This window comes from Leptopilina heterotoma, unplaced genomic scaffold (genome assembly GCF_015476425.1).
Source record: "Leptopilina heterotoma isolate Lh14 unplaced genomic scaffold, ASM1547642v1 Lhet_73, whole genome shotgun sequence".
Lineage (NCBI taxonomy): Eukaryota > Metazoa > Arthropoda > Insecta > Hymenoptera > Figitidae > Leptopilina > Leptopilina heterotoma.
In genome coordinates this window covers 1,033,293-1,045,540 of record NW_025111169.1, presented here as the reverse complement: position 1 = coordinate 1,045,540, position 12,248 = coordinate 1,033,293, and the positions used below count along the sequence as shown (strand labels likewise).

Genomic DNA, 12,248 nt, shown 5'->3' with positions numbered 1-12,248 from the left:
TTCTTTTTGCATCAGTGAAGCGCAGGGGTTTCATTCCTATATATTTCAAAATCGTTTGACAATATATATAGTTTTGTTAGAGTAAATATATTAATTTTCTTTTTCATGCAAGTTTCATAATTTGAGTATGTGCGTGTGAGTGTTTTACATTTATATATATTTTACTGTAATCGCGAGTGTTTCCGAAGACATGCGCTAATATAGTTTTTGTATATATATGTTCCAACACATTTCGTATTCAAGAAAAAGGAGAAAGGTATGAAAATTCTGATCGTTTATTGATACTATACTATTATACCATTATCATTTATTAAAGTTAATAATATACTATTATTCCCTATATATACTATTATATTTACTAAATTCAAATTAAATGTAATTATACACTTGCGACTAATATTAAACAGAACAGGGTGGCTATTATATGGAAATCGTTCAGATATAACTATTTATATGACACTTTTGACTGATGATTAGACCTGAAACACTCGAAGTCTTTGAATCGTGAACGGAACTTGGTAAAAGAGAATAGCCACACCCTGATTCGTTCATCACTATAAATTATTTATATATAGTAGGTATATAGTTCTCGGTTTGACTATTGCACCACTTTGCCTTATTTCAAAAGGGCTTCACCAGAAATGATAGGAAAACTGATTAGGCTCTTGCTAAAACCCATTTTTAAGTGGATCAAAGGTCAAGGTTAATTTATGCAAGGAATCATCAGTCCCAAACTGCAATTTATTTGGTTGAAGGGTTGTAGAAATCAAACATTTAATCAATTTTTAATAGCATAGAATTTTAAGATATTCTTGAAATGTTGTAAATATTTTATTTTTGATAAAATATCCATTTATTAACCATCATTATAAAGTCAAAAACTTTCTTTATATCATATGTAAATTTACATATCTTACTAAAAATATTATTTTCTTGGCCAAAAAATGCCCATATGGACAGTTATGGAAGGGGGTTTGTCAAGTGTCCTTGATTGTCTAGAATGGGGGGAGGGGGAGTCAGAAAGTGATAAATTGTCCACTTGCTAAGGGGCCGTCCATAAATTATGTAAGACATTTAGGGGGAGGGGGGTCAGCAAGTTCTTACGAACAATAGAAAAAATGGTATGTATGCTAATGTATGTCAAATATCTTACAAAGGGGAGAGGGGGGGGGGGGTCAAATTTTCCAAAAAATGTCTTACGTAATTTATGAACAGCTCCTAAGGCTTTTCGATTTAGTAGAAGTTTGAATCAATTTTATATATATTGCAGTATTTTAATAATTTTTAATTAAATAATAATTAGTCAAGGGTTAGTAGTCTAGTGGTAATTTATTTAGTTTCATTACATGATCGAATCGACATTGAAATAGGGAATTAGCAAGGACCCTATAGTCAATTTTCCCAGTTTCTGAAAAGGTCCTGATATCCCTGCGTAAAATATTATGGGGTTATAACTAGTACTTAAATATATAAGTATATAGGTCAATGCATATAATAAGAATACATAAGTTATAATAAGCTTATTAAATATAATAGTACATAAGGTGTATGTTACTACTTTACCCCTTTTTGGGTTGTTTCGACTTTCTAGTCATCGTGCGCATGCGTCACTATACCAACAAAACGGTACATAAGCCGACATAACATTACTTTTATACAATATTGTTTAAAATAGAATTCTTGATCCGGAATGAAACGTCATTTGTACGATCTGGAATTCAGGATTTTAATCCAATTTGTCCATTTTGAATGTAGGTATATTTCTTCAACTTTTTTCTGATCCGATCCTAATCGTAAACGACTTTTCATTCTCGATGAAATGTCCCCCTGTATTATGTGTACACTATATACGTTTTAGGGACTGAATGGACACAATTTCAAGTATTTGTGTGACGCGCGCGCGCGTGTGTCTTCTTGTCTTTAAAACGGACTTTCCATTTGTAAGAAATGAAATCTTCAATTTCCGCTATATGTTTATATGAACATCTGGCATTTTCAGCTGTTCTTTTTCCGCATTCGTCCACTCTTTCTTTTGTAGTATATAAGTATATGCATATATAACTATATCTATAGGTTTATTTAAGAAACATTTTTTTATTTATTTCGTAAATTGAAAAGTTTTTGCGCTACAATTGAAGGTAGATTTAAAATTTTTTTAAAATGGTTCTAAAAATTTTAAGACGCAGAGATTACTTTTATACTATAAAAGTAGTTGCGATTCAACTGTTTTTACGTAGCAAGAGCATTTATGAAGAGTGCCTCTTTTGAACCTGTTATTCTCCTTCGGTAAAAACAAAAGTATTTACGCGCAGCTTAAAAAGTGGATTGCCTTTAAAATCGGATTTTTATTCTTTTATAAATTCATTCGCTCTTTGGACTATAGATATATACAATGAAAGAAATACTTTCCGAATAAAAGCTAATAAAGTTCTGGTTGGGAATTCTGTTTGGACACATGTTAGCTTTCTTGAAAGTTATCCTTTCGGGGGAGAATATTCCTTTCGAAAGTTAAAGGGTCTTATTCTTTTGTTGAAGGAAGTTTACATTATTAAGAGGATTCTCCTCAGTTTAGTGTTACATTCTTCGCGTTTTTTTCATTTTAGAATTTTTCCTATATACAAGGTGCGCTGTTGTATACTGTGAAATTTTCTTTTTTGAAATAGGGTCTTATTTTTTTTGCTGCTACACATGGAAAATTCTGCATGTTATTTCTGTAAAAGTTAGAGTCGAAAATAATTATTTTGGGAAAATGTCACTGATTTTCATTCTTTTGTTCGCTTATAGGAAGTTGAAGAAAAGCAGGGCACATTTTTAATTTTAAATCTTTAAAACTGTTTGATTCTTTTCGATTTCGTGAAAAAAGTTTCGTAGGCGCTAAATTTAGGCATTAAAATAAGATGTAAAACTTAAATTTTAATATATTTCAGTAGACAAAAGTTTTGCAAATTATATGATTATAGTTTTTCTGCGAATATCAAATTGAGACGAAAAACGAATCGAAAGTGTTGCGAAGCAACATTTTTGATTCGTTTTTCGTCTCAATTTGATATTCGCAGAAACACTGTGATGATAAGTAATTTTCTACAAATGGTTTGCTTTTTAGTCCACTTGCTTATACAAATTAAGTCTTGAACTTTAAACCTTTTGTGTATTTTAAAGTTCACGCTATTATTCGATTGCGGTTAACAAAAATAAACCTATCGCTATTTATTACTATTTACAAAGTAAAATCTGTAAACTGTTTTGGAACTTATATGCTCCTTTTTGTCAATTTTGACTATTTTCGAAGCAAAAGTTGTTACGTTCGAAGTAAATTAGTAAAATTTACTTCGAGAGTAGCAAAATTTACCCCGAAAGTAGTGAAACTTACCAGATAGTAATGATCAGTTAATTTTCACTTGTTAATTTACTATAGTTGATCATTACACATCAGTGAAATTTTAACTTAAATTTAAAGTGCATGCTTCAAAACGAACGAAAGTTGTAAACAATTTGTACTATAGTAATTTATTAACACTGTTTTTCTCTTCTTTTTTCAGTGTTTCATGGATGGAGAGTGAAGAACATAAACTTTGAGGAATACATAATGTTGACGCCACTGGAGCACTTTTCTTCTTGCTTCTAATTGGAGACCTGAGCGGCTCATTAGCGACCACAATATAACAGGGGCTTTCTAAACTGCGAGGTATTTGGAGTTTTGCAAAGGTATGATGCATAAATGTGGAAATCTTTTATATTTATAAAATCTCATTGCGATTTTTATGAAGAAAAACTACCATTTTAAAAAAATTTGTCTGAAAACTATGCACGATATATTATAGGGGCCATCCACATATTATGTCACACTATTTTTGGCCATTTTTGACCCCTCCCCCATGTCACACTCTATTAAATACATTAGCAGGGTGTCACAAATTGTTTGACCCCCCCCTCCCCCTTAAAGTGTGACGTAATATGCCCCTTATTATAACATTATTCGGTGTATAACAGACGCGGAAAGAAATTTTATTTAAACTTTATAGTAACGTTTGCAAACCTTATCCAACGAAACGTCGCTTTTCTGACGATACACATTGAATTTTATTCAATTTTCACCTCCCAATGATAATTTATTTTATCAATATTATAGTTAAACTAAGGACGTAACTCTTGACCCTCGTTAAAAATTTAACAAACAGTATTTTAAAGTTATGGGTTATTTGATGTTTGTTACAAAAATATTAATAGAAACACTAGTATAAAATGTCACCGCGAACAGTTTCCTTGAAAGTATATATCAAACTGCGTGATAAAGTGGATTAAATTGATGCCAAAAATTCGGATCAATTTTTGATTTGATCCACAATTTTTGGTATCAATTCGTTGCAACTTGATACTTTTAAGTTAATAGTGAAAAGAAAAGAATATAAGCTAACACAATTCTCTTCTTTTTGCTGCCGGCTTAGTAAAAATTCTTTAATTTAGTATTAGTCATTCAGATATTTATTTGTCTTTCGCTGAGAGGTATACGTGTTTAATCGCAAAACAAGAACTTTGCATCTATAAGAAAATATAAATGACAAAGATTTCTTGAATTCAACAAAGTCAGATTATTTTCAATGAAAGCACTCATTGTTTTCACAGGCGGATTTGAAAAGATCTAAAAGTTAAAGTCAATATTTCACACAGTTGAACAAAATGGAACCATATTTTTAGTTTTCAAAAAGTTTTGATACATTTTACTGTTGAAAATCAGACTCCAACTTTACACCGAAAGATTGAATTGATGTGATTTCAATCTCAAAAAGTTTGAATACTTTCATTTGATTGGATTCACTAAATAAGCTTTAAACCAATGAAATGCAAGCATTCACACTTTTCGAGATTGAAATAACATCATTTCAATTTTTTTGGGTGTAAACTTGGAGTCAAATTTTTAACAGTGCTGTTGAAACATCGTAAAAAGAAAGTTAAAAAAAGTGTCTCATTTAAATTCTCTTAAATTTTAACATTAAAGTGTTTATCGCTTAGTGTACTTTTTAGATTTTGCATTTTTATTCGACTGTTCACATGTATAATTATTATTAGAGAGAGAGATTTAGAATTAGAGAGGATTCCTCTAATCCCTTATTTGCGTTTGCAGAGTTCAGACTATATTTCAATTAGTTTAATAATTTAGAGTTTATATAAGTATTGGTTAAAAATTTAAAAATATATTCCACAACAATATTTCACTAAAACGCATACCCCAAATTATATTATATATTTTTTCGTTAAAAAAAAATAATTCGGTTACATAATTATTAGTTATACCTATAGTATACCTGCTGCGTACAAAGTAAGCTGGATTATCTTATCTTTCTTCTCCCCTAATATTCTCGCATAAGTTATTACAGATCAAGGTTGTAATTTATCCCATATATGTAATAACGAGAGGGGGAGTAATAAATTGTCATTCATTTGCATATCGCCTTCTATTCAATCTGCTCGTAAATATTTTTTTTTAAAAATTAACAAAAATTGTTGATTAAATTGTTGAAGGTATATATATAGAATCATAAGGTATAGAATCAAGGTATAGATAGGTACATAACAGCCAATATTGTTTTTCTAAAAAGATGTTTGAAGAAGGAAATTTTATAGTCGCGTCTCCTCGTTTATATAAGAGAGTGAAGTGAAATTTTTCGAAGCAGTGTGCTATATCACTTGCTGCGGGCGCATTTCACGCGATGTGCGCGCGCACCATGAATATACATCGAAAGCCACAACGAAAACCACCTAACTATCACAGATATATAAAAGTATGTTAAGGTATGCATTTACATATTAAGCGCTGTTTAATTATGGACAGCGCACTTTCGACGAATCCCTGGCAAGTACGTGTTGGTAAATAGGGCGTGCACTTAAGAAATTGCATACACGTGCAAGCATGCGTAGATTCTAAAGTTCCACATGATTTGTACGGTGCGTGGGAGCCCCTGGTATTTTATTGATCCTGCTCCCTGCATTAAGCCCATTCGTAAACACCCCGACCTTGCTTTCTTGAACCACTGTAAACCTTCCATCGTTTATTGAACGTTCAACCCAAGCGCATTTTCTATGATTATGCCCAGCGCGAAAGAGAGATGTCATACTCTATATATGTGTGTGTGAAATATCGTAAATTCTATATTGGTTTAATAGCATTACGCACTGTGGTTATTAATATACATACACGCAGGTGCTTCATTCTTCCAGTGCCTCTAAATATTTATGAAGACGTTTCATTTCTATTCGATATTCTCGAAATTTAAGACTATTTCCCGTGTAGAAATTGACGTATTTTGCCCTATTTAACGTGTGAATCAAATTGTTGCCAAAAATTTTAATGATGTGATCCAGATTTTTGGGTATCAATTTGTTGCAATTTGATACTTTTAAGATATCAGTGCTAAGGAGCCTTCTGTGCCCAATTTAAAATAATACTTTAGCATTAGAACAGAAACTAGAATAACTGTTTGGGCCCTTGCTGAAACCCCATTTCAAGTGGGGCCTAGTAGGGGAATTTCTGTATAGGATGGTACAGGACTGCAATTCTATTTTAAAATGTAAAGCTTGTTTTGAACAGTAGAGTTTTCCTTTTTGCAATAACATTCCTAAGCTTATAAAATCAGCATATGCTGCATTTAAGATATATCTCTTTTCATTTGCAAGAGGTCTTTGAAGTTAGCGCGTCAAAGCTTATGAGCGTCAAACAGTTTATCTCTCCGTGGAAGCATAGAGAGAAAAAGGGTTTTTGGTTTAAATTAGTGTAATGAAAATTTACAGATTTCTGAAGGTTAATAGAAGCATAGTACACTGTTGATAATTGAACTCCAAAAATAACAGAAAGATTGAGACGATTTAGTTTTAATATCGCGAAGATTTGCTTGCATTTTTCATTAGATGAAAAATGCAAGCAATTATACTCTTTGGAACATTGTATAATATTTTAATCTTTTCGGTGTAAAGTCAGGGCTCGAACTAGGTCCTTAAATCCTGTAAAAAGTCCGTAACTTTTGTTTGAAGTTTAAGAAACATTCAATTACTAAATAAATTATGTATTTTTGTATTTAAATAATTTAATTCTAGTAGAATTTTCAAAAAAAAAATTAATTTAAACATTAATTTCAGTTTATATTTTAGATAATAATTGAATATTAAAAGCAATATAGCGTAAATTATTTGAAGTTTTTAGTTTTTAGTATTTATTGAATAATTATAAAATTTCGTAAAATTGAATATTTTAAAGAAATGGATTTGAAAATTGTCAAAGAGAAACTTGCGAAAATTTTAGGAAGTGGAAAAATTTTTGAAAGAAGGGTAATTGAGGATTTTTATGTACTAAAAGAAAAGTAAATAGAGTAACGCCCAAAAAACTCAAAAATTTCTGGTCGTAGTTTACGTGGACCAGGTATAATATTTATACTAAGAAGATGCAATAAATAGCAAACATGTGCTTGCATTTTATTGCAGGGCTCAACTCTTGTCCTTTTTAATAATTTTATTACGCACTCTTCCTTTAAAATTCTATCTATTGCTAGAAATTTTTATGGATTAAGATCCAAGAAAATTGGTTTGACACTATTTTCAGTTCAAGGGCTCACTCTTTTATTATAACTTAGATTTATACTTTTTTTTTAATATTATAGTGAATTGAGGAAAAAAAAGAATTCCCGCAAATTATCCCGAATAATGAGAGGAAAAAGCCCAAGAAGTCCGCTCTTGTATCCTTTTTGTGTAAAAATGTAAAATTATAATTTTGAAAATGATTTGAAATAACAAAAATGTAAAATAGTTGATGTTAATTAATGATAAATGTTTAAATTACAATAATTAGGTTATTACTAAACAATACGTTAAAATACATTCACAACATACATTCATACAAGACAATACAAGTATATATATGTTTAAAAATATAATTAAATTAAAAGTTAAATGGAACATTCTGCATCCTACTGTTTCTATGATATTAATCAAAAAAAGGAAATTTGACTCCTTGACATCCTTGACCATTGCTCATTTTTAAAATTAGAATACAATTTTTAATTCATTGAAAAATGTTGTATATGTATATTATGAATTTCTTTCATATATTTGATTTTATTATTGAAAGTATATATATAAAAAGCTTGAGTTATATTTTGTGAGATTATATTTTTATAACATTCCGACAATATCGACTCTGTTTAAAAATAAGGAGATCTTAATTATTTGAGCAGAAGCACTTTAACTTGATGCGGATTGGTGCATTATAACAGGTCTCTCTTATCTTATTCTATTGCACGTCTCCTCTCTCGGGTCGACACTTTTCCGCTGAATAATATATATTTATACACCTTTCATGTTACGTTTCCTGATTTCGAAACAGTTATTTCAGCAACATTTTTAGAAAATTACTTGGGTTATTTTGAAATAAATTTCCAAATTTAAATAATGTTTAAATTAACAAAGTTTCCAAATTTTTAAACAATTTCTTTTCAAATTCTCTACACTTGAATGAAAATTCTATGTTGGTTTTAAATAAAAAAACATTTAACTTCAAAATTTAATTTCCAAAAATTAGGGTGCCAATTGCAGCTTCATTAGTTTTTAAAGAAGTGATGAATAATTTAGTATAATATAACTATATCTTTTAAACGGAAAAGACTTGATTTTTTTAAATTCTTGGGAAGAACCTGAAAAATGCTTAAATATACTTTTATATTTCTATATGTAAATATATGTTCTATACTTACCTTTATTGGTGATCTAATTTAGGAGCTCATTATCTTGAATTATCTTGTGGAGATTCATATCATGTCAAATTTGACATTCTGTTATATCAATTCGTAAGAGTAGAATTTATTTGATGGAGAGGTTTGATACTTATTTTTTTATTTTTACTTTTATTGTGAAATGTATAACAGTAAACAACATATGTAGGTAAATATTAATAATAGCTAACAATAGGCAGAGAAATAATAATAGTAAATAATAGTAATAATGCGGATATCAAATTGAGACAAAAAAAAAAGAATCAAAAGTGTTGCGAAGCAACATTTTGATTCTTTTTTTTTGTCTCAATTTGATATCCTAAGAAATACTGTATAGTGGAAAATGTGTGAGAGTATTAATTATAGATAAGAGAAGTACTATTATTAAGTATAGTATGTTAGTGGTACTTAGTGCTAATAAGAGAAGTAAGGGGAACACTGATGAGGATAGGGATATGTGCGAGGTGAGTGAAAAATGTCATGTACATGTATAATATGTGGAGTTAATCAGGAGAAAGCAGATGAAGCTATATAGTTCTGAATAATATGATGTCTGATGGCAAATGGAGGACAAAGAGAGAGGGTAATAGAGAAGATAAAAAAACGTCGACGAGGGTAGATGGGGGAGAATAATCACCCATACTTCTCTCCTCCCATTTATGTATTCTCTCTTCCCTTCTTTATACCCTTGTCGACCCAAGTATATTTTCTATTGCCTTCACGTACATTAGTTCTCCATATTCGTCTCTATCCTTTATGCTTTCTAACATCATTCACGCAACTGCGGAGTGATGTTGCTCCTCATCATCCACCTCTCATTCCGAAAACTCAAATTAATTAAATTATAATCTCGGTTCTTAATTTCCGGCAAGTCTTCTTCTTTATTTCTAAACATAGTCTGCACCCTTATGAGTTTCTTCACCCATGCAGTCAATTTGAAATTTCTCTGAAACTTGGTATCAAAATGAAAGTAAACTTGTGGAAAATTAATCTTATTCTGGAATTTTAATATGGTATATATATGAAATCTTTAAATTTACAATAGTATTTTTAACAACTCTGTTAAGTTGTAATTTCAGGGTGCGGACACTTTTTCATTAAAAAAAACCTCACGGTCATGAATTATTTTTCCCGGTCATAAAGAATAACTTTCAAAATAAATTATTCCTTGAAAATATAGTAAATATTGATAGTTTGTTAATTAACATGAAACATGAATATAGAGGGTTGCATCTAAAACTTGATTTCATTTTTCTCTGATTTCAAGACAAAACTTTGACTTTGTCTAAAGCCCTAAAAATATTTTAGCTTACTCCAAAAATAATTGAAATTGAAAAAAATGTTTATAATACATTTTTTTAAATATCTTTATTAATTGTAAAATCATTTGGAACTTAAATTTTTTGTAATAAATATTTAATTATTATCTATTATGTTACATCCTGTATATTTTTTAAAATTTTATTTTCCAAATTTCATCTTCTAAATAACTTAAAATGCACCCCACACGAGGTATACATTAATCGGAATAAACAAAAATTTTCAAAATTGTCTTTTTCTAAAAAAAATTCGTTCACACATTTTTCATTTCTCACAGATTATACTTTTCCGAGACAAAGTCAAATTGTCTCCAAATATTAAAGGAAACCATAAATTGAAATATAACCTATGACCAATAGTGCCGCCCAGGAGACTACATGGGAAAGTCTCGCGAGACTGAGACTTTTCCATATGCATTTGACCGGTTAATTTTCATTTGCAAATGAATAATAAATAAAACAATAAATAAAAGTTACTAACAATTATAAATTATAAACAATGAATATTATAATATTATTAATAATGTGTATAAATAAGTATTTGTTTATAAAATAACTAATAATAAATAAATACCCACAAAGAATAAATAAAAGGAATAAACGAATAATAATTCAGAAATTATTAATAACAATTTATAAAAAATAAATTATTATAAAATAGAAGTAAATAATTAAATAATACGACAATTACGGCAAAAATTACGATAAAATTAAAACTCAAAAATCTACATATATTTAAAAATTATAAGCAATTAAACTACGCTATAAAAATTATTGTACAATTATTATTAACTAGAGTTATAACAATATTTTGTAAAATCTCAAGAATGTGAAATAATATCCCTACTATTTTAGAAAGATACTGACCTAGGATACAACCCTCAAGGACTCAGCCTCTTTATGAGGGTTGGTTCAAGAAGAGCCAATCCCGAAACGACAGAATCAAATCTTTTAACTTTTTACCAATTTCTCTTCTCTATTTTCTTCTTTAAAAAACCAATCTGATAATTAGTGAGCCTCTTTTTCCAGCTCCCTAGAAATATTTTCCAAAAACTTGGAAACTCACAAAAATCTAAGTGGGGACAATATCTTAAAAACAGTGTCCTCGCACAAGACAAGTCAGTTACTTCTTAGTTTTAATGTCTACAAGTTCATCTCCAGTCAGTTTTTATTTATTCGCAGTCATTCAATTTTAATTCTCCAGTCTCTTCTCAGTTTTAAAAGTGTCAAAGTCAGTTTTTATGTCAGTTCCAAGTTTGAAAAAGTATCTCAGTCTTACATTCAGGTTCTTCAACTAGAAAAATATAAGTTTTAATTCTATTTGAAAAGTAGTGCTTGTTCTAAATATAACAGCTTAAAGTCAATTCACAAGTTCTAAAAATTCGAATTCAACATTGTTTCAACCTCAGTGTTTCAAGTTTTTGAGAAAATAAACAACGTTAAATAATTTAAAATAAAAAGTGAGTAAAAGTTATCATATATATTTATTTCTTTTCTGTAAATTCATCTTATCTAAATACCCGCAATTCCGAATGAACACTGTTTCATTCAAAAATTTCTATTTTCCAATTCTGAAGAATAAAATTTCTATTTATTGAGAATGATTATATCTTCAAAAATTTACTGAATCCTAAGATAGTTTTAACCTGTGTTACCGAAGGCTGTTAGTTGCTATACGTAACTGTGAGCGTTAATTTGCCTTCATTCCTTTTAAAAAATTCAAATTCCTTATAAACTAAAATATTTAAATTATAACCTAATTCAACTTTAAAGTGTATATTCCTCAAGTATATTAAAATTTCAAATTTCAAATCCTTTAAAATTGTAAATAATTTATAAGAATTGCTACTGTGACTTATTAAAAATTATTTTCAAGCTTTCAATTCAATTATTCTCTAGAAATATTAACTAAAATATTCCAAAAAACTAACTTATTCAGAATTTTTAATTGAAATTCAGGCCTCGGATCGACTTCAACGAGACAAAAAAGTCGCTTTAGTCGATTAAAATTAGAAAAAATGTCGAAAAAGTCGTTTATTAAATTCACTGTTGTTCCAAAAAATTTTATTTTGTATATCCCTGATTCTTCACTGATTTATAAATTCAATTAATCAAAACTCGAATAATTTTGCTAAATAAATATTTAAATACTTCTTATTTATTTTTTCACAGG

General features: G+C 29.1%; 1 protein-coding gene across 1 annotated transcript in view; it reads left to right on the top strand.

Annotated features, from left to right (window-relative positions):
* LOC122510659 (polycomb group protein Psc-like) overlaps window positions 1-12,248 on the top strand; it is a 92,294-nt gene that overhangs the window by 11,711 nt on the left and 68,335 nt on the right. The window contains exon 2 of the mRNA XM_043625452.1: window positions 3,540-3,705. The gene's annotated coding sequence lies outside the window, so the exon portion shown is untranslated. The remainder of the gene's footprint in view (window positions 1-3,539; window positions 3,706-12,248) is intronic.